Below are 24919 nucleotides of genomic sequence, written 5' to 3' on the forward strand. Positions count from 1 at the left end.
TTTCTTAAGCGTTGTAGCTATATAATTTCAAACATCCTCAAGAGCTATAACACATCTGCAGCAGAACTGGATATGAAGACAAAATTGCTGGACAGGAACACTTTAATTGTCCACTAATCTTCAGATTTCCGGCTATGTTTTAAAAAACTTTATTTGTGAAAACCTTTAGCTTGGCGAACAGCTGGGCGCCTTTGGCGGCTAGTAATTAAGGAAATTAGCTAAATGTCATTCATTTATTTCTTTAAAATATAAAGAACATGAACTACAACACTTTAAGGCGATCGACTCTGACGTCATCACGACGCTTTTTTCTTAAAGTTTTAGATTGTTATGAATGTATACAAATAAGCAAAACTATGATAGCGACACTTAATTATAAATAGTAGAGTGTCCACTATTGAAATCTACAGTATCAACTAACAGTTTCTATAAGTTTGTTAGAAGGCGAATGGGTCCTTTGGGCGAAGAGAAACTTCCTGAAAAGCATCGTGATGACATCTAACTAGACCGTCTTTAGTATTATTATTTATTATGGTACAAAAATGAACTGCTTTATTGTAATACTTTAGAATAATCCACTCTGATGTCATCAGTATGGCTCTGACGTCATCAGGATTCTCCTGGCCCAACGAGTCCGCATGCCCTCTAGCATCACTTAAAGTAAACGGTTAGTTGATACAGTTAAATTTGAATAGTTAACACTCTATGATTTATAATTTAGTGTCTCCCTCACATCTAGTGTCCCCATCTTTGAAAGTTTTCAAAATTATTTAAAAAAATTGCAATAAATATTTTTAAAATTCGAAATATTTAAAACAAGCGAAAGTTTATGGCAAAATAAAATGTCGCCCTTGACTGTCGACGTTCTCGCCAGTCTCAGACCAAAATGGAAAGGCAAATTCAATCCTATCCAAAGACAATAAGAATCTCTCTGTCTCGTAACCAGCACCACTGGGTGAAGGAAGAAAAAAAAAAGAAGATAAATTTTAACTCAACGATTGCCCAAAATAAACACGTGAGTAACATTTCTGAAGAAGAGAAAAAAAAGTATAAACAAAAGAAAGAAATAGATTTTACAATGTTTGAACAATGCTATAAAAAGAAGTCATACGTGAAAAGTATGTCTAGCAAAATTACGAAGCGCATCAAATTTGAATAATTTCGTTAATTTAATGATAATTTACTCATTAATTAAAATAATGTTTTTTTTTCATTACATTAGTTAATGATAATGAATAAAATAATAGCGGCAGAAGTATTTCGAAAAAAGTTTGAACTAAAAAATAAAAAGAAGCCCGTGTACAAAGTATGTCTACAACTAAATATCGAAATACAATTAATTTGTACAACTCCCATAATTTAATGATCATTGTAGAAATACATGTTATTGAACCACCGATAGATGGCGGAGTTTATCATTAGATTGTAACCGTAACTGCAAACAAAGATTTTGTAAAAAGCAAGCACATCACATTGTAATGAAGTAGTAACGTCTACCATTGTACCGTATTGTTCATGTTAACTATTTAAATATATTTTTGTTACTTACCCCTTGGTAATTATTGAGTAGTTTTCCTGTGCCATCAAGAAAACGAGAAAAAGGTTATATTCACTAATAATAGTAATAAATCTTCGGTGTATTTACCCTATTAGAATTGCTTTAAGTTGAAAAGCGAAAATCATTTCTACATTGAAGTAATGATTTTTTTTCATTTCTGTAGTTAAGGATACCTAATATTACCTTAAACTGCCCAAAAGTTTTGTTTTCAAAATTGCAAAGTGCTCAAAAACCTAAAAATACCTATCATTCCAAAAAATAATTAAAATATAACTGCTGTGAACTTACTACTTACAAATATGTATAAACTGCTCATAAGTACGAAAAACCCGTAATATAAGATACACACAAAAGCACATAATATAATATAATATAAGCACACACAAAAAATAAAGAGGAAAATAAAGAAAAGGGGGAAAAAGTATCTAAGAAGAAAAAAAATCAGTAAAAAATAAAATAAAAACTTAAAAATTAATTAAAATGTGAAGCTTTATCAACGAGAAGATATAACCTCGTAATCAGTTCATACGATTTAGTCAGCTAGAGTAGTGCTACTGTATCAATATAGCTGAAGCATATTATATATTTATATAATAGCATGAGGAGCACCAAAAAAGGAAGAGAAATTGATATAGAATTTTATCAAGAATTTTGTCAAAACCAACCCACAAAAAATTTTATTAAAACTTCACCAGAGATAAACGATTTTATCCTTAAAAATTAAATCCTAATAAAAAATTTTATCAAAATTTTATCGGAGAAGTATTAACCCCGAGAAACAAATATTGCTTCATAATTATGATGATAATATTAATTTTAATTCTGGGTTTGAAAGAAAAAGAAAATATCTACGTTGTTGACATATACGAAAAAAGGAATGATTTTATGTTTAATATAAAGAAACTAATTGCATGGAATTCGTGTGTTTCTGTACTATTTTTAAAGAAATAAATCGAATTAAAAGAATTTGTACTAATATTTATTTATCCAAAAAATAAATAGACATACTTTTCCAAAAATCAATTAAAAACAACAGATATCCAACAAATGTAATTAAATCTATACAAAAATCATCGAGTTAATTAAGTATTAAAATTAATAATAAAATATATTTACATAAAAATCTTTTATTTATCGAGTTTGATAATTTGATATTTTTGTTATGTACAAATCCAATTTCGGCAAATACGTATGGCTAAAATTTAATAACAAACTAACAGCCTCCTTAACAATCAAATAAATAATTAATATTATTTTATAAAATGTTAATAATTTCTATAAAAATCATGGAATTAAAAAGTTTTTGAAATTTGACCTTTTATTAATTATAAACTTCGGATTATCCATTATAATAATTTATCACCTTGAACTAATCTTGTTTTCGGGCCAATCCAGGGTCACAGACAAATTAAATGCGGTTCTTAACATCAGTATGAATGCGGCTTCGCCTTAAAGATACATTCCACCACCGTGCTTTAATTTCTTATTTTGTAATCTGGCTTAGTTTCAAAAATATTTTAAAATCATTTTTACAAGTTATTTATAAGTTTACAACATTCGTTTAATACAAGTTATACGTTCTGAAAACTATTGTTATTTTGACTAAATTTAAATAGAATTGAAATTAATCTATGTAATAACACTATGAGTCATAAAAAATTTGATTGGTAATATTATGACACTATAAATAATTTCAAATACAACTGGAAAAAAACGAAGAAAAAATATTCTTATTTATTTCTTTTTTGAAGAAAAAAAAATTGATTTTGAAACATAAAAACTAACGTTTACAAATCATATCATACTGACGCTACTACTCAATTAGCCAGTTACAACAGACTGATGCTAAGCACCAACAAAAAAATTATTTTAAACAGAAATGAATCAATTGCGTTGTTTTTACTTAAGTGCAGATATTTTTCTTAATTAGGGAAATGTTGGGCAATTATTTAATTTCATTAAAGTTTTAATTAAATCAATAAATAATCAGATGTGAAAATATAAGAGACTGAGAAATATAAGAAGAAATTTAAAAGACTCAGTCGTTATAGCTGAGAAATATAAATAAGATAAATAAAAAAATAAATAAAAAAACTGACTATAACTGTCGACCCAAAAATCTCACATTAAAGATCCTATTTTAAGAATATTTTTTTTTCTGCAGCAGTTGTTGCTTCTTCCATATATTTTCTCTTTCTGTGAAAATGCCTTGTTTTTACTTCCAACACATAGCAGCATAAGTGGTGAACATTTTTCACTGTAAAATCACTCTCTTTCTATTTTACGCGGAAACAAAGATTCCAACGAAAAGCGAGCTTTGAAATGGCTTGTTACTCGCACTTAACCTATAAATTTCTCCAATGAGTGGCAAGTGTTATGACATTTTCATAATTAACATTAGACCTCTCAACTCCAACTGGAGGGTAAATAGTACATAAAAATAGTTTTGGGGGGAGAAAGTGAGCAAAAAGCTGCTTTTTTTTTGTGTGTGGGGAGTGGAACTTTCAACAAAAAATGGAAGACTCAGCAGTCACTGTTCTGAAATGGTAGATTTATTTCAAATGTGCGAGATGCGTTACGCGTAAATTATGCGCATGGTTTTATAGACTTATTGATAAATGCGTATTCACCACATTTTTTCCCTAGTTTTTTTTTAGTTTTTCTTTTAATGAATTTTTTTTAAAAAGAAAAATGCTACGTGGAATGTCTTCCCGGTGTATAATTTGAGATGTGCGTGGCAGCACAGCTGGCTATATAATAATTTTTAGTGCTTGCAACGGTTTATTTAGAATAATTGCTAGCAACTACTATTTTGAATTACAATATAAAAAGACGTAGTACAGTGTGGAAGGAAAAAATATATCACCCTCAATTCTTCATTTTCAAGTACTGAAATTTAACGTTAGTGGTTCGACGAGCTAATTTTAAATATATTTATTACGGGTCGCATTCATTTCATCGACAATCACTACTTCATCGACAGGCCATTTCATCGACACCACTTCATCGATAGGCCGTTTCATCGACTAGGTCATTTCGTCAACAGGCCGTTTCCTCGACAGGGTCATTTCATCGATAAGTCATTGACGAAATGACCCTGTCGACGAAATGACCCTGTCGACGAAATGACTTGTCGACGAAATGACCCTGTCGACGAAATGACCATGTCGACGAAATGACTTGTCGACGAAATGACTTGTCGACGAAATGACCTTGTCGAGGAAACGGCCTGTCGACGAAATGACCTAGTCGATGAAATAGCTTGTCGATGAAGTGGTGTAGATGAAATGGCCTGTCGATGAAGTGATTGTCGATGAAATGAACCAGACCCATTTATTACACTCTGTTCTAAGTCAAGAAAAGACCATTGGGGTATAGGATTGAAGTAATCATCCACGACTGTATATAGTTCCGTTCTATTTCATTATCAAACGACAGAAATATGTTTTCAAAACAATATAAAACTTTTAAAAGTTAAACACGCCAGACAGAAATTTAATGACGGCATTCATTTACGAAAAATATATAATAGAATTATTAAAAAAAGGTAATAATTAGTCTTACAGGAATCCTAGACTTTGCAAAATATTTCGATAAATAAGGAGAACATTCGTTCTTGTAAACGAAACAACTGTATGACGTTGCAAGAGCATATGATCTGATTGGACCACTAAAAATGGCCAGTCTTATGCTGACATGCTCTTAACAAATCAAATGCGAGATAGCGAATTTTTACTTTTGTTTCGCTTTCGAAGAAAATCGTCTTTAAGAATCAATATTAACAAGAAACAATGCAAATAGTCAGAAAGAAACAATTCTTCTTGTCTTTCTACATCAGTTTAAAAAAAAACGGATGAAAATCAGTTTTTTTCTTTGAATACTACTTTAAAGACGTACAGGGGATGGACAAAATAATAGAAACACTTCCATAGTAATAAATTTTTTCATATTTCTCCAGAAACACTTAACGAATTCTTTTACAACTTCAAAATTAATTAGATCATGCGATTTTTCATACATAACAATGAAGTTTAAAGCTTTTAGAGGTTTGAGGGACCGATAATAAATTGTAAACTTAAAATGTTTTGTAACAACCTATACCAAAAAAATATAGCAAAAGATTTGTTACTTGCGCCAGTTATTTTGATTATTATATGTAATAATTACGCAAAATTTCGTAAACCTAACTTAAATTTTTATGGCGATATGAACATTTTTAAAAAAAATAAACTAATTTTTTTGTCTTGCATCTTTTTGTTATAATTTTAAAAACATTCAAAACAAGTAATTTTTAGTAATAATAAAAGTAGTAGAGTAGTTTTTCATTAATAATAAAAATATTCGTTTAAAATTTGAAAACAATTTGTTTAAAATTACTCAAGATATGAGTAACTAAAATAATTCTTTTATACTGCGCATGTGCGGGAAAAATTAAAAAAAAATTGTAGTGATTGTGTGAGGAAAAAAGTCCGATTTGAATAGCTTACAAATTTAAAAAGTTTCGAACAAATTCATTTTTTAAATGAAAGCTCAAAAAAAAGGGGGTTTCTATAAATATTATTTTTTATCATGTATTTAATAAGAAATGACAATACCTTACAATAAACGTTCAGATATCAAATGGTGATTTAATAAGGAAAGAACAACAAACAACAAGAACAAGGAAGAACAAAGAACAAGAAGAAAGAACAAAGAAAAAATGTGATTTAATAAGGTGAAAAAAAGATACTTTCATAGGGGATGATCTCAACAATGCTGGCGTCATTTTTAATAAATCTTGTTTAACAGTACAAAATGAAATACGTGGAAAACCCCTTATCATTTTAAGCATTCTTTTAAAAACTGCTTACTTGATTGAAACTTTTTAAATTTAAGATATTTAAATCCGACCTTTTTTATTAGTTGCTAAACGCGATTCACTACAAAATTAAGAAGAAAAAGAAAAAAATTTCCGCGCGTGAGCAGTATAAATGAATTATTTTAATTACTCATGTCTTGAGCAATTTTAAACGAATTTTCCTCAAATTTTAAAGCAAAAAATTTTGTAATTAACTTTTAATTGATTTAAACACTTTGTATAATTTTACTGAATATTTTTAAAGTTATAGCAAAAAAATGTAAGCCAAAAAAATAATAATTAGTTTTTTATAAAAATGTTCATATCTCCTTAAATCTTTAAACTAGGCTTACGAAATTTTGTGTAATTGTTGCATATAATAACTAAAATAACTGCCACAAGTTACGAATCTATTGGTATATTTTTGGACTAGGGTGTTCAAAAGCATTATTTCCCGTTTGTAACTTATTGTCGGTCCCTCAAGCCTCTAAAATATTTAACCCCCTTGATATGCATGAAAATCGCATGAGCTAAACATAGCTGAAGTTATGAAATAATTCCTTAAATTTTTCAGGCGAAATATGAAAGGTCATAGGAGGTCTTCGTGGTTTTCCTCCCCATGTAACGCAAATGCAGGTTAGTTCCATCAAAAACTCTTCCACGAAGGCAATTTTCTCCCAAAACTTGATCCCAGAGTTCCCTTGTCTTCTGGATTGGGTTCAACATTACAAGGCTACGGAGTTGAACATTTGTAGTCGTAAATCCTATATTGGCTTGACTGCTCAATGACAGTTAAAAAATTAAAATTAAGTAGTTGATTATCGATTAACTTAACCTATTATAACCTATAGATGAATGCGAAACCTTAGTAATCAGTTGAAAATTTTTTTATCAAAGATAGTTTTTTTAAAAAAAAGTCATATTTTTAAATTTTCATTGTCCCAGAACTATTTGGCAATTTTCATTCAAATGTCGGATATTGATACTTTAAAATCACGTAAAACTTGTATACCCTATTATTCAAGGTTTTTTAATCTTAATTCTTGATCATTATAAAACAAATTGATAACAAAATAGTTAGGATGATAAAAAATGTAAAAAAAGGGAGAAAAAATATTTAATATTAGATTTAAAAAATTAAACTTGTTACCTAAATTTTAAAATTTCACTCCTCTTTCAGTTTCAAATGTTTTTTTCTTCATGAAACTTTTACTATAGATTATTCTTTTGAATAGTAAATAATATTTGGTAAATTAAGAAATGATGTAAAATTCTAAAGAAAAACAAATAATTCCGAGACATTAGAAATCAAAAAAAAATTTTAAAAATTCAAGTTTCACAGTTTTTTAAAAACGAAGCTTGGCGCTAAATTTAAAAATCCATACAATCCCTTAATTATCATATTATTAACATAAGTCCAACATATCTCAGATTTTAAAGCTTTGGAAAAGAAGCATTAATGCTTCATAGGCAGCTAAATTTGCAAAATTGTAGTTTAGGGAAAACCGAACTCAAAGCTTTCATTAACATAAAGATAGTAATTATTAAATGTATATCCGCGGTTTTGTGAATGTGTAGAAAGCAGTATCTATACATAATAATAAACGCGGCTGTGTGTCTGTCTGTAATCACAATATATTCGCCCAGAAGCCTCGCCCAGGCACAAAACTCGGTACATAATTGTGTTTTGACACAATGAAGATGTATTTTTTTTTCTTTTTCAAAAATTTGGATTAGTTTTTTAGTTATCAGTCATTTTGTAAGTCAATCTATGCTTTTTCGTCTTCAAAGAGCCATATTCAAAAAACTATTAAAAAATGCATATACTTTTCTCCACTCTTATAAATGTATGCTAATGCGAACCTTACAATTGAAATATTAATTTTCGACAACTTAAACCAATAATATACGAAGGAATTAATAATTTAATTGTAAAGTTCGCATTAGTTTACATTTATTAAAGTGGAGAAAAGTTTAACTTTTGTATTAAAAATGTGGCAACATATTCGATACGTAAATAGAACGCTTCGCTTTGATATGATAATCGCATTCCTGCTATGTTTTAAAAAACTTTATTTGTGAAAACCTTTAGCGTGGCGGACAGCTGGACGTCTAAGGCGGCTAGTAAAGAATAATTTGAACATAAAAAAAATTTTTTTTTGATCAGCTTTTGCCAAAATTCAGGTATAATGTCCCCCTAATAATAGCAGAATAGATAGTATTTAAAAATTAAACTTTGACAGAAAAATTTTTAAAATCTGCCTAAATTAAAAAAAAAAAAAATTAGCTCAAAAATATTTTGTAAATTGAGGGTTGACGAGAGATTTCGGTTAAGAAAACATTCTGATATAATAGCAAATGTGTTTGGAATTCAGATTTTTTTTTCCACTCGTTATTTCATTAAATGTGTGGTATCAAGATTTGACAGATGCTATTTAACTTAAAAAATTCTAGATTTTTTTTTGAAGTTAAACAAAATAATTTTTTTTTCTAAGAATTGTTATGTCACCAAACAAACGAAGAGCAGTCAAGTAATGCATCACTCCTAATAAAAACAAAAATAATAATAATAAAAAAGACATGTCTGTTTACAAGTTCGCAGTTCTTCGAAATCTCGCCTACACATTTAAAAAAAAATCCCCGAACAAACAAACAAATTCCGCGCGTGTGAGAGAGATAAAGTTGTAATTTTTTTTGTTACTTTTAGAAATACAGGTATATAAATATAAAACCAATTCTGGACCATTTTTAAGGGGGGGGGGAGCAATCCCTGAAAGAAACGGCAGGAAGTAAAATGCCAGATAAATGTGCAGTTAACGACTTGGCGTGATTTATTACACATCTAAACTCGGAGAATACATAGAGAACAAGAAAATGTCATATGCCAACAGTGCAAGAAAGAATTTCTAAGTTTTAGGGAGAGAAAAAATTCTGGTAGAAAAATAACAGAAGTGATTTTTGCCTCATAATAGGTAGAAAAAGAGAGGAGTGTCAAATATGTATGCAGTTGGCAAGAAAAAGTTGTGCCAAGAAATAATTTATCCAATGCGTTGGCGTCTAGAAATAGGTAATTGCTGGCAAAAATGATTCACACCTTTAAGCGATCTGACGCATATGATAGTCACCTGCAATTATTTTTTGAAGGAATAAAGTGCTACTAGGTTGGCCAACAACGAACAACTTATTTTTTTGGGATTATGATTGTCAAAAAGTTGATTCAGTGAAATTATTTTCCCCCTTTTTCAAGAATTATGAAACTAAGCCGCGAACAAATTGAAAACATTAAAAAGGCCGAGTAATGGCAGTGACATTGATGCATCGTTTTGCCTGGATTAATGTGAAGTTGTTTACAACTTGAAATAAATGAACATGCTTGTTTAGAAAGACAGTTATTTTATGCATAAAATTGTCATGTAGTTCGTAAAAAATCTCGCTTTTATTGGAAACTTAATTGAGTTTTTAAATTTGAGATTTTATTTTTCTTCTATTTTTTCAAAAGAATTAACAATATTTTTAAGCGTGGTGTTTGATAACTATTGAGTATTCCTGAAAAGTGAATATTAATTATTCTGGTTATTCATTTTCTGATTGAATGATAATTAAAATAAGAAAAATGCTTTCAAAATTAAAATTTTGAATCATTGTGAACATTTTAAGCTTCCTTTGAAAACAATTAGAAAAAAAATAAAAAAATATTTATGTAAAGTTTACGTGGCTTTCATCATCGTTGATGATATTGCTTAAGATCTGTATCATAGTTTTTGCGAAAATATTTAAAAGCGAGTAGGAGTTTGTGACTAACTATCGCTCTGTTGACTAAACTGGCTGAACCATTCAGGCAACCCCCATATTTTGATATTCAAAAATCCAAATTCGTTGGTCGAAAAAAGGTATGTTTAGTCAGAAAAAGTATATTTATGTGTCAGATTTCGTAACTTAAAATATCGTCGTCCATTAATTAATTTTTTAAATTTTATTTTATAAGCAGAGTTAAACAGCAGATCTAATTCTTAGTTTACGACTATCAGTGTAACCTCGTAATTTTGAACAAAACCTAGATGACAAGTGAACTGCTGATTCACGCATTGGGACAAACTAAAGATTTCGTGGAGAACTTTTTGTTGGAACTAACCAGCATTTGCGCGACATGGCGAGGAAAACCACGAAAACCTTCCATGGTTAGCCCGAACCAAGGGGATTCTAACCCACGTTCCGTCGATCAGTGAGGACATTTTTGCGTCAGCACTATTATCTGTGCAAGCTGGGTGTAGAATTCTTATCAACCAGCTACCTCTGAAATTCGAACCAGGATTACCTAATTGGGAGGCGAAAGCTCTATCCTCTTAAAGTGAAGCCCTTGAACAGTAAACATTATGTCGTACAAAAACCTAAAATCATTAGATCATAATTTATTATTTGCGCATTGTAGTACATGATTCATAACAAAAATAAAAGTTCAGGATATTTACCAATACTTATTAATTCACTTATAATTATATTATTAAATGTATTATTATTATACTTATAATTAATGTAATTATCAATTTAGTATGAAAACATTTCATATCAAATTATTGAATTTAATTAAAATTGTCGTAGTTAATATTTGAAGTTAAATATCTGAAACCATTATTCTTGAAAAACGTTACTTTAAAAAAAATTTATTTTCTAGATTTTAACCTGCAATTAACTGAAATCATATAGTAGCAGAACCAAGTATCTTTCAATATCTGTTACTTACTTACATTTACTTACCTTCTCTTGATAACATTACTTATTACATTATCTTGGTAAGATCTACTTAGTAAGATAGATCTTACTATCTTACTAAGATATATCTATTATTGCGTTTATCAGCACTGATTTATGGATTGTTTACTTTTTTTCAACCCGTACAAAGAAGGGGTGTTCAGTTAGTAAAAAATAAAAACAATGTTAAAGGAGACCAATATTCGAATTCTTTCGTAGCTTGACTATTCCAATCATATTCTTCCTTATTTTGAAGTCAAAAATGTTTGATTACATTGAAAAAAAATTAGCTTGTTTATTCGGACAAAGAATTTTTCTAAAAGAACAAACTTGTTTATTGAGTCCATTTTGTAGTTTTATTCAAAGTAATAGAAATTGATTAAAGTGTTTAATAGCTACCGTTAGAACCAAAAGTCTAAGTCTCAGTGCTAGATAAAAAGTCAATAATTTTTTTTTCTTTTTCTGTACACTAGAAGATCAAAATCTTAGTACGTGAAAATATAATCATTAGACAAAAGATAATTTTAACTGTTCATTATTCACCCTTTAAGTGTAAGTTTTTTCGAACTTTTCAGCTAAAAGCTTTACTTGAGAAAAAAAATTTTTTTTTTTTTTTGCATGTTATTAATGGGAGGATAATGTGTAGCAGTAAATTTTTACCCAAGCTCTCAAAGCATGGAAGTATTGGTAAGTTATTCTGTTTTGCTTTTCAAAAATATTGCAATATTAGTGTATAAAATGTAAAGTTTTTATATTTTTTGTAAGGTAAAGTTACTTTATAAGGTACATCATTTTAAAAATAACTTTTTATTTTTAAAAACAATTCCAAAAATATAATTGTTAATAAAACCATTACTTCAAATAACAAACCTTATGAAACTTAAACTCTATCGAATATTAGAGTTAAGTGGGATTGGATGATTCAGATGAAATGATTCGAGTTATTAAAATGATTCGTTGATCCAAATCAGTACCTTTTTGATACTGAATGAGTAGTCAATGTTTCTAATCAATTGATATGAATGTTCTAACTTGAATGACTTCATTCAAATAAAATTCTTTGAATATAAAATTCACTATATTGTTCGAATAAACCCATTTGAATTTTGATTCGATTGATACGAATGTTTGAGTCAATTGGTTCGATTTGGAGATCAGAATCAGTGATTCTTTAGATACAAATTGGATTGAAGGTCCGTTTAACCCGAGTTCAGTGCATCAACAGACAAGACAAATAAGTGGTAAGATAGAATAGATGTCAATTTTGTCCCTTCAACCCCTAAAAGAAAAAAAAATCGTCCAAAAAAATTTTTTTTTCCTTCTATTTTGTTCCATTTTTCTTACCCCGCTCGTAAGACAGGGAGTGAAGTGTGGGTCAATGACTCTTTCGAGACTAAAATAAAGAGAGGGAGGGGGTTGAGAGGTGTAAATAGGCAGTTAAGGTGAAGATGTAGGTGGATTGTGGTCTTGTTAGAGAAGGAATGACAGAGTAAATTACTTTTCATTCCATCCCCCGAACACAAACTGCGACAAATTAGTATGAATGACGCGGGTCACCGTTTGTCTTCGCAAAAATTCTTTCTGGGGTTCTTTATGCAATACGGGAACCTCCTTATAAGAAATAATTTTTCGTACACACAAATGCATTCAATAAGATAACAAATTATTAACGAGAAAGAAAAAGATTAGAAAGGTAACAAATTATTACAAGATTTTGGAACAATATTAGTACAAGAGAAATTAATATAGGGAGATTTTTATTTCATGCCAGAAGAGGAAGCAAACAAATGAAAATTACATTATTTCAGGGGGGGGGGGGGCATGATTATCAAAATATTTAGTTATTACATGGGATAAATAAAATATTTAGTTATTACATGGGATAATCAAAATATTTAGTTATTACATAGGATAATTAAAATATTTAGTTATTACAATGAATGAACAAAATATTTAGTTATGACATGGGATAATCAAAATATTTAGTTATTACATAGGATAATCGAAATATTTAGCTATTACAATGAATGATCAAAATATTTAGTTAGTTATTATATGGGATAATCAAAATATTTAGTTATTACATAGGATAATCAAAATATTAAGTTATTACATTAGATAATCGAAATATTTAGTTATTACGAGGAATGATCAAAATATTTAGTTATTACATGGGATAATCAAAATATGTACTTATTACATGGGATAATCAAAATATTTAGTTATTACATAGGATAATTAAAATATTAAGTTATTACATAAGATAATCAAATATTTAGTTATTACAAGGAATGATCAAAATATTTAGTTATTACATGGGATAATCAAAATATGTATTTATTACATGGGATAATCAAAATATTTAGTTATTACAAGGAATAATGAAAATATTTAGTTATTACACGGGATAATCAAAATATGTACTTATTACATGGGATAATCAAAATATTTAGTTATTATATATTATTTTTCTTGATATTATCCGAAGACGTCATTGTAATATCAACATAAGATTGACACGATAGATATTATTTGTTTACATATTTGAAAGATTTACATATTTGATAAACATGACAAACGATAGTATTTAAAATTGAAAGTAAACAGTTCAAAAAATATCCACTCCCAAACAATGCTTGTTTAAAAAAAAAAAGTATATTTATGAAATTAACTCGTAGATAAATATTAAGCAAAGATAGTCTTGCAAGAAAATAAATATCATCAAATAACTATAAATGCTATTACTATATGTTTTTCGCATGTTATTAAATGAAACATGACTACATTAAAATTATTTCTCATCGAACTAACGTATAGGCATTCGTAAAAAAGTTTTTGAAATCGGATAAAAATTTAGTTCTAATTTCTATGCATTCCAAATCTAATTACATAATTGAATAAAGAATTCGTATTTTAACATTTTTTGTGATTTGATGCTTTAAAATAAAAAAAATTTAATTATTCGAAATAAAGTCATTTACTCGTTTGTTGCTTCTATTTTATGCACGAAGAGGAAGCAAATAAATAAAAATTTAATTATTTCGGAGGAGAGAGGGGTTCGATAATCAAAGTATTATTACATGGGTGATATAATTTCTCGAAATTACCCAGGAATATCATTGTGCTAAAAGTACTTTTTTTCTTTTCTTGAAAAATTATCTTCGCCTTTTTTTCTTCCTCGGCTACTATGGTTTTTCCAGTTTTGTTTCTCATCTTTATTTTTCCTTTTTCTATTGGCAACTTCACGTTTTATTTTTCAAATCACTTTTGTTTCCTCTCATTCACGTTTGGCTAGTCTTGAAAACGGACGCCTGTTTCTGATGCGCTTGAAACATGTTGACCACTACTATTTACTTTTTATGTATTTTTGAAACGAATGAAGTTTTTAATCGGGAAATATTTTACCACTTCAGTTTCTTGGGATTATTTTTTAATTGTCCTATACTATTAAAAATGGACTCAGAAACTAAAAAATTAAACTCAGTACCTGAAATAATTTGTTTTGCCTTATAGCCAGATAAATATATTTTTTAAAAGAAATAATTAAACATGTAAAACATATTTATAAGGAATGAAGTAGTGGATATAGAAAAATCAATCATTTTTAATAAAGTGCTTTTTTTTTTTTTTTTTTAACTAAAGTATCAAACGAACGCATGTATTCGTCCAATGAGAAAAATAATACTTAGTCTCAAGATGTAAGAAAAAGATAAATTAAATTTCAAATATATATGTAGTAAGTAAACTTAACAGAACAGTTATATTTGTACGACAAATAAATCTGAAATAATTTAACACGAAGAGAAATGCTTTGTATTATGGTACACATTACAGTAAAAACAATAAAAAATGGTTTATTACACAAAATATTTATCCCATCTTTAAAGCAATTTGTGAATTAGGTAACGTTATCCATTTCAAATAGATTTATTTATGCATGAACAGCCAATTAGAGAAAGAAAATTCATGTTATTTATTTTTTTAACCGTAAAAGTTACTCCTCAATCAATATTTTAGAGCAGTTTAGGGTCGGATGATAATACGAGAAGGAAAAATTACAGTGTAGTAAAGAGTAGAATTGTTCTTTTTACATAAATAAATATCCCCATAATACCATCATTAAATCCCATTGGATGGATCTAAATTACATGGCTTCAAAGGGAGGCCGACGTAGGTCCATTCTTGATTTCTATTTATAAGTAGTCTTAATAGACTAATATAAATCTATTAAATTAGAATGAGCGTTTGACGTGACGGCTTACTAACATTAAATTATAGAGTAAAAAATACGACGGAGATTTTGCTCGCAAAGTTGAACTTTTTGTTTGCTGTGGGAGTTTAACCCTTTATAGAGCTACTTTTTTCTCGTAATGCTGTGTTCAAATATTTTTGGGATCGAGATTGATTTATAAAAAGAAATTCATTTAGCTTATGACTTAAGATTATTTGATTTTTAAGACTATTTTTGGAAGAGGAAAGTGTGTGGGGTATTTAAAAATTTTAACTACTGCCAAAGAATTTGCCTTTTGTACTTATAAGTAACGTTACTTATAGGTTTTCAACGACGAATAAACTAGATAAGAAGTAATGGTCAAATGTACGAACGCATAAAGCACAAGATTAATTAGCCCCTAGTGCAAATCTTTTTTCTGGACCCCACGCAAACCTTAGCACTCTTTATTAGCATTTTTTTCTATTTTACGAAGTCATGAACAGACGATCTCAGTTAATACAGGCGGAAAAACAGCTTCCCATAAACATTTGAAAATGAATGAATTTAGAGGGAAGTATACATCCCACAGTCTTTCAAAGGGTTAATCTTAATAATTAAGTGATATTCGAAAAGTGCAGATGAAAAACTTTTTTCTTTATATTTTAGTTAAATAAAAAATATTTCTTTTCTTCAAATTTTAATAGAATTTAATGATGAATTACTTCTATTTTTTTCTCTCTTTTCCCCGTTTAATGGCTCGATCAGGATCTCCAGGGTGTACCGTCCAGTTTAATTCCAGATATTTACCAGGGATAAGTCCTTCGATAACTTGTTTTATTTAAGACTTAAAATAAATGTTTTAGTTTTACTGTTTTAGTTTTAGTTGTAAATGTTTTAGTAGTTGATTCAGTGTGTTTTATCACATTAGTTTTCATCCAAGAACAATATTTGTACGAAAATAAAAATGCAATCAAAATCAAAGGAATAATTACCGCAGGAGTAGGGATAAAAATATCAAAACCCGTTTAATTGCCAGAAAAGGCAAAATTGCCACCTTGTTTTATCAGACATTTAAACTAATTTTTATCTTTTTTTATACCAGCTTTGTTACTTGGGATTTTTACGATGACTGAATCATGAGCGAGGAAAGTATCAAACCTAATCACATGTTAAATTTCGATAGGCTTTTGTTTTTGGCTTTAATACTAACTGGCGTGTATACTTTTTTGTCCTATTATTTTTTTTAAAAAAAGGAATCCTAATATATAGAGTGGGTGGTCATTACAGAACACCCTTAATTTAAAAAGTGCCTGCGGAACTCCCCTTAGGAAAATTTGCCATAGGTTTGCCATAAAAAATGCCATAGGATATTCCTATGGGGTATTGCCTATGGCAAAATTTTGCCATACGTATATGGCAAAAGTGCATGTCAAAATTTTACCACAGGCAAAACCCCATAGGAATATCCTATGGCAAATTTTTGCCATACATGTATGGCAAAATTTTGCCATAGGCAAAACGCCGTAGGAATATCCTATGGCATTTTTTTATATGGCAAATTTTTGCCATAAAACTAAGATGTGCTACAGCTTATGACGAAATATTTTTCCATAGGCTATGGTACACCTTTGCCATACAGCTATGGCAACATTTCTCATTGATATTTTTTCATACATCAAAAAATAGTTACTTACAAGAATCTTTCGCAATGGATATTAAAAATGCAAAACTTAATAATTGTAGAATAAATATATATCCAGAAAGCTTTTTCTTAAAAAAATTTCTTTGATAAACTTCTCCTGTTTCACTTGCAGAATCCTTTCTGAATACTGTTCTTATTCAAATAAATTTTAAATGGTTATTACTAACCGTTAGAAAATGGGTCCGGCCGTCGGAGCGAGTGGGGAAAGTATTGGTTAGGTTGATTAGGAACAAAATATATTGAGTACAGGCAACCAATATTTGTTAAAACTGTAAAAAACAAAAAATAGAAAGTGAGTCTGGAGGTAGGAGCGAGTATAAAAAACGTTAATTTAATTGATTGGTATCATAATTAGTTAGATAAGCATCAGATATTAGAGGAACCTAAAAGAAATCAAATTTAAATAATGGTCCGATTGTCGGAGCGAGTATGAAATGTTTTTAAATTTTGATATGTGATACTAAGCTAAAAATTAAACAGACTACTAAAACAATAAAATACTATGAAAACTCAAAAGATAAAGAGTGAGACCGGTGGTCGAAGCGAAATTAGTTTAAAATAGACCAAACGGGACAAAAGCCGAATATGTAACGGTGCTACCAGTGGTGGCATGTGAACAAAATTTTATCTATAAAAAAGATGGTATTAGACTATGAAAAGCTAAGAATAGAAAACAGGCTAAATTAGTTGATCCCCTACTAGTGAGGGATATAAAACTCAGAAAATTTATGTTGAGTTGTGTTAAGCACAGTTAGAAAAGAGAACGCAATATAGAAACATTGGTAAATACAAAACATGTTTAAGACATGATTAAAATTGGTAAAATTAATAATTGCTATTGACAAATTGACACTTGGTCAGGGATAGTAAATAAAAATTAATTGAGTATAGGACATCGCTATGACGAAAAAGTTGTAAACTTAAGGAAAGATTAAATTGTTAAAAGCATTTTTGGTAACAGCAGCAGATGATATGGCCTGGGACTGTCCCGTTGATAATATTGTAGCAAAATAATTTTCAACCAGTAATCCAGCAAATCTAGTTAAGTGATGACCCTAAGCTATGTATAAATATGTAACAGAACATTGTACAAATGTATGTGGATAGTTAAGAAATATTAGTTGTAAGATAGTAAAACACAGATACATGATAAAAACAATTTAATGGCAAGCAAAAATTGAACCCAAAATAAAAATATAAAGCCCTAACGTATGTAAGATAATGTAAAAAAGCATTGCAAGAACCTAAGTGGAATTAAAATCAAAAACTAATAAGAATGTAAACACTGACTTTGATATTGATATATGACAGCAATAAAATGAAATTATCACCGAACAAGTTAAAAGAATTAAAAAATTTTAATTATTAAAGAAATGATGATCTGGCTTGATCATAAGCACTTAACCGCGTTTTTCATCATGAAGATAGTTTATAAATTGCTATGGGGAATAGAACACCATTAATAATGGAAAAGTGATGTGACTTTAAAAATTTATATAAAATCAGAGGGAGGGTGATAAAATAAAAAGAAAGACGTCGTTTAATCAGAAACAGTTGGGGGAAAGAAATATAAAAAATTTAGATAAAAATATAAACAGCAAGATATTAATTAAAGTGTACAAAGTCAACAAATGGCAAAATTTAACATAGCGAAAACCTATACCCAATCGCGACATATTTTAAAAAGATACAGATAATAAAAGTACCAGACTGCCGGAAATTAAAAACTTAATAAATTCAGAAAAATAATCGCATAGGCGTTTGCAATAAAATGTTTTTGACCAAGAATGAGATTGAAAAAATATTAAAATAAGTCGCCAAAGTTAGCGAAAGATTCCACTTGAAGTGGATGACACGTTAACATGGCGGTCTGATACTCTAAGCCTAAAAGAATGGAACATCGGATTTCAAACACTCAAAAATAGGAAAATTGGCCACCCGGAAGCCGGAAAAGACTCACCAGGAATGCGTTGCGGGATTACATGTTGAATTTAATTAACTTCGGGGTGAAATAATGGATATTTATTTCTTTTAGAAGATGTTTTTGAGGACTCCATAGAAGTTGTTGTTTCGTTGGTGGAGATCTAGATCAGCTTTTCTCTATGGTATACTGCCATACAAATCTTTAAGGTTACCATTGGCCTATGGTATACTGCCATACGAATTTCTGTGGTTGCCATAGGCCAATGGTGACGTGCCATACAAATCCTTATGGTTACCATTAGTCTATGGTATACTGCCATACAAATCTTTATGGTAGCCATAGGCTTTTGGGGTTTTGCCATACAAATCTCTATGGTAACCATAGGCGTATGGTATCTTGCCATATAAATTTCTATAGTAGCCATAGGCTTATGGGGTTGTGCCATACAAATCTCTATGGTAACCATAGGCGTATAGCATCTTGCCATACAAATTTCTATGGTAGCCATAGGTTGCCATAGATTACTATAGGCTTCTCTATGGCAAATTTTCCTAAGGGTCTCAATAAGTCCAATGAAAGGCTTATTATGAAAGCATCACCGGGTACAAGGATCATTTGGACTTATCTTTACTAAGTTCTAGAAACCACGATTGTTCAGTGGCTAAGACACTCAGAAGTGAAGACTCGAGTTCGATTCCAGGTGGTAGCTTGAATCCGACCCAGCTTCAGATCGATGGGCATCAGTTTGTCTGAGACGTAAAGCCGGTCGGTGCACATTGCCACCATTATACCGTTGGTCGAGAAAAACTTGAGCCTTAATCTCCATGGCCCTCTGACTCACAATGAATTGTTGCTAAGTTCTACGCAAATTTATTTATACATTTTTTTATTAGAGATAGAATCAGTACAATCGCCTAAGAAATGTATGAAACTGAAATGGTGATATCATTTTTGCAACAAAAATAAATGTGATAAATGACTCAAAAATAAGTTATTGCTTTCATGTACCCCCGTATAATCATGCCTGAATTATTTATAATCTATCTTAAATCAAATCTTGTAGTAAAAATTATTTTTGATTGCATTACTTTCACACTGTGCCCTTAAAACACTTTTGTAAATTATTTTTATGGGATTAATAATATACTTACAAACATCAAAACACAAAAATTACTCATTCCGTACGTTGACACACTGCGAAATTTCACATTGATCTCCCAGTAAAAAAGAAATCACGAATAATGACTTCGGAGTAATAGTTGTTATTTACTCGAAACACGAATCACGAAGTCATAATTTAAGTTCAGAGAAACACGAGAAAAAAGACCTAATTTTTACGAGAAGTCGTTCTTCTTCAAATAAAAATGATACATTCTCTAAAAAAATTATAGTTTGTTTCCTGAATTGATCAATTGAATGATTAAATAAACAGAAATTGATCATTCTAATGAAGTTTTTCGGATTTAGCCTAATTTTTTTTGTTGAGAAAAGGTCACTAAAAGAAGAAAGAAAAATGTTAGCTGGAATTCTACAAAAAGAAATAAATAGCTTTACCGAGTTTTTTAAGCAATAACAGTAACTTTAAAACGTCAAGTTGGGTGATTATGTAAGCTAGAATATTGCAAAAAACTAAAATGGAAATAGCACTGGAATGTCAAAAACCGGGGATAAATTTTCTTTTGTAAACACTTTTGCCCTTTGAGATAGAATTTCTCGGATTAATCATGGTTGTAAAAATATTCTTACGATGCAGGTCAAAAAGTATTAATGTAATAAAATACAGCAAAAAATATGTACAATGTGCAGAAACAAAATTGAACACCCAGAACAACTTTTGATCTAATGATTGAACCAAAAGTTATGAGACTCATAATCTTAATAGTTTAAAGGTCAATCTTTAAACACGCTAATTAATTAGAGCAGACGATTGACAACTATTTTAAATGAATGAGTTTTTAGAAATTAGATTACTCAGAAACTATAATTAATGTTCGTATAAATTAATGTTTTTAATCAAAATGATATTCTTTAAAATAATGAAACAATTAGTATGCGTTACAATTCGCAATTGTTGCGAGTAATATTAAATAAAATAACAAAATTAGTAAATAATTTTATTAGTTTTTAAAAGAATTTCGGGACATAGCGAAATACAACAAAAGTAAAATTTACATGAAGGCGTCCAAAATTTTGACGCGCTTTCCTAACAATACTATTGGAACCAGATTTCCAGTTTGTTGCTACTATTTTTTGAGGGTAAATATTCCAAATACGTCAAAAAAAAGTGTTTATTCGAATAAAGAATGTTTTTGTGTTTAATTTCGCAACTTAAAATATAGTCTGCACTTATTAATAGCATATTTAAGGTAACATAAAGTTTAAAGTTTTCGTAACATTTAGATAAAGTTTTAGCGCGTGAATATCCGATCATTAGATCGAAAGTTATTCATGGTATTCACTTTTATGGTCACTCCGACCGGCCTGTATAGGGTTAGGGAACTGTCCTTGCATCAGAAAGGTTCTGGGTTCGAATCCATGGTTCGAGGCATGGATGTTCTTTCCTTTTATGATATATCTGTCCTTACTGTGGGAGGAAGGTTGGCCCACTTAATATGGTGTTCCTGAAAGAGTGGCCAACAAATCTGCCCTTCAGATGCCTGTATGACCTAGGTCATTCCCCAGGCGGGCATTAGAAGAAAAAAAAAAGAAAACAAAAAACTTTTTTGAGCACTTTACAAGCCCTTTTGAAATAACAAATATTAATTGCAGCAATTTTGATAAATTTGAGGATTTTCGGGACATATTTCCCAAAAAATTTTAAAAATCAACTTTAAATTTTTTATGCTGTTGTATACTGTTCTAAATGTGTACAAAAAATATTACCGGATATTATTTTAGAAAGTTACTTTGTTCAATACAGAGGACAAACAAAACTATCGTTAATTGAGTTATAAACATTTTTTACCGATTGAATTAGTAGTATTATCCTTAGATATTATTATAAAAAAATCAAAATTGTAAGATTTAGAGAATTGAAAAAAAATTTTCATTTATAAATCACTTTCCCTCTGAAGCTAGATTCCGACTTGTTCTTAATTTGGAATTGTAAATCGATTTTAACTAATTTTTTTTATACAGATTTTGATTTCTTTGATCAATCTCGTCATCTTTTTTCCCCCCATAAAGTTACCATAAGTAACCACAGAACAAAATTAATTGTCAGTTTATAGTTATTTAAGAATAAACTGCATTCTTTTTAAGTTTCTAACAGTGCAAGATGCTTTGAATATGCCTACCTACCTTGCTTACATTGAACATATTCTGACTCTGAACATGCTTTGAACTTTGCTAATGTAAATGGTATTTTACACGTAATATCACATTTCAGAATGGAACTTCAGATAAAAATAAGAAAAATACATGAAATAACGGTTCAAACAATTCATTTTTAATAATAATACCATAAATGCGTGAAAGGTGAGTTTTACAAGAAAAACTGAAGAGAGCAAACAAGAAATCATCAAAATTTAATCCCTCGAAATATCCTTTAATAAGTTTGTGAAAATGTCTTTTTAAAACAATACGGTAGATTGAACAAAATCAAGAGTAAATATTAATAATTCTCTGTATTTTGTCATGACGGCATTTCCTCTTACGAGACGTTAGAGATTTTGAAGTGGCTCAAGAGAGTGCTCTCATCTTCCAATGAGGCGACCCAGGTTTGAGCCGATAGTTGGTCCATTCGAATTCTGCTCCCGACTTGCATCAACCACAGTGTTGACATAAAATAGCCTAAGTGGTCATAATGTCAGTGTTGACATAAAAGGTCAGTGTTGACATAAAATAGCCGTAGACGGATCATGGGTTAGAATCCCTTTGCAGTCGGGATTACCGTTTGAGATATTAATGGCTGTTCTATCTATTTAACGGAAATGCGGGATAAATCCATAAAAAAGTTCTCCACGAAGGCTAGTTTGATCCGATGCGTGATCCAGGAGTTCCCTTGCCTTCTAGGTTGGATTCAAAATTATTAGGCTACGGAGTTGAACATTGATAGCCAAAATTGATCCAAATTCGAAACTTCGTCACTAATTATGAAATAAAATAAAACAACCCACCAAACTTAAAGTTTTCGATATCATACAAACGAACACGTAGCGTTAAAACTTTTCAAATTTTGGTGACTTGTTTTAACTCTTAACACGTTCGCTAGATTGAATACCGTTTAGACAAAATACTTTAAATTAATGAAGAGCTGCTCATCCAATATCTGTCGAGTTGACCGCAAAATCACCCATAGTTTTGTTCGCTGGAGATGCGGCAATGTGCATCTGAATAATGACAGCGACGTAACTGACCGTCGCTCCTATGACAGTTGGGACAACCTTCCGCGTGAAGGGGAATAACTTCCATGCACTGAGGTGGACATCGGACGACATGACGATCTTGCAGAAATCCAAACACTCCAAGTGGTAAGAAGTGCTGCAAGGAGACACTCTTTGGCTGATGTGAAAAATGCACGGAGCAATCTTCTTACCTTCTTCAGAGACGCGAGCAGCAAAGCAGCAGATGGCCGTCAGTGCACAGAAATCGAACGCAATTTGCACCAAAAGAAAGAGAAGCGAACTCCGCACGGTGTCCTTCAAGTTCAGGTAAAAGTGAATGCACGAGCATGCTCTAGCAAACACACAACCCAATCCAACCATTCCAAATAAGGAAAAGACGTTATCTGTGATTTTCACAACCTCTGCCGCTTCTATAAATTTAGATCGGAAGTTGAGGAGCGTTTCTGGAGTAGAATTTCGGATGTCTTTGCAAATAGTTGTCAGAATCTGCTGGAGTACGGAGCAAACGAAACAATAAAGCATTGCGTTCGACACTACATTTACGGAACAAACTAGGAATATTAAATTGTGAGATATGTTTTTCATTTGCTCATTCGTATGAAAAAAATCAGGTTCTGTTTCGTTGTTTGAAGCAGCATCAAACCAGTCCTTTGCGTACATCGGGAATATGGTTGAGCACACTGTGACGTACGACAAAAACAGAAAGGAAGTCGCCGCTAACTTACATAGTGTACCCGTAGACAGTTGAATTTTTACGTTTTCCAGCAACCTATGCAGACGCTTAGAAAACTTGGGAAAGTTGGAACTGTAGATAGCGATGGAGTCTGCTATTCCAGCACTAACGCAAGCGTTGATCATGGGAAATATGTCAAACATCACATTCATTTGTTGTACCAGTTTGTAGATGCGGTACGAGACATAAAAGTTTGCGAAAACTAAAAACGAAATTCGAAAAATGCTGCACGTCCTCCAGAAATATTGCTTTTTACGATGAAGAACTGGAATGCCGTGCATGCTGAATAAAACTTCAAGACAAAGCATCGTTACTCTTCTACGAAATGAAGTTTCATCGTCTTTCATTTTCAAAGCTTTTCTCGGTACTGGAGAGGATTAAAAAAGAGCCATCTACCTTATCAAAATAAAGGATCTTTCATTTTTTCCTTCTTATTTTAGCATTTTCTGTTGTTTAAACATATCAGTCAAGGCTAAATGGACTTTTTTAATGAAGACGAGAACATCATTTCCTACTGCAAACAAAGACTTAATGGAAAATGTGTAATATCTTCATTAAACGACATGGGTCAAAGTCTTCTTTTTGGAAAAGGGCATCTATGTTTATAAGTGCATCTAAAGTATGACATATACTCTTAAGACTCTTGTTAAATTTCTTTCGTTTTATTTGTCCGACCATTATATTTTAAGAGTGAAATTATTTTTCATTTTAAGAAACTATAAAAATACATGTACCACTAAAAAAATATATTTTTTAAAAACTACTGTATTCAAAAATTTTATACATATTTTAAAAGTAAATCCGGATTTAGTTTATGACATGCTCGATATGCCAATGGCTATGATATGGCACTGATA

General features: G+C 30.2%; 1 protein-coding gene across 3 annotated transcripts in view; it reads right to left on the reverse strand.

Annotated features, from left to right (window-relative positions):
• The window catches only part of LOC107443971 (myocardin-related transcription factor A), a 267460-nt gene that overhangs the window by 85917 nt on the left and 156624 nt on the right, over window positions 1–24919 (reverse strand). The window lies entirely within an intron of this gene.

The sequence above is a fragment of the Parasteatoda tepidariorum genome, chromosome 1, assembly GCF_043381705.1.
Source record: "Parasteatoda tepidariorum isolate YZ-2023 chromosome 1, CAS_Ptep_4.0, whole genome shotgun sequence".
NCBI lineage: Eukaryota > Metazoa > Arthropoda > Arachnida > Araneae > Theridiidae > Parasteatoda > Parasteatoda tepidariorum.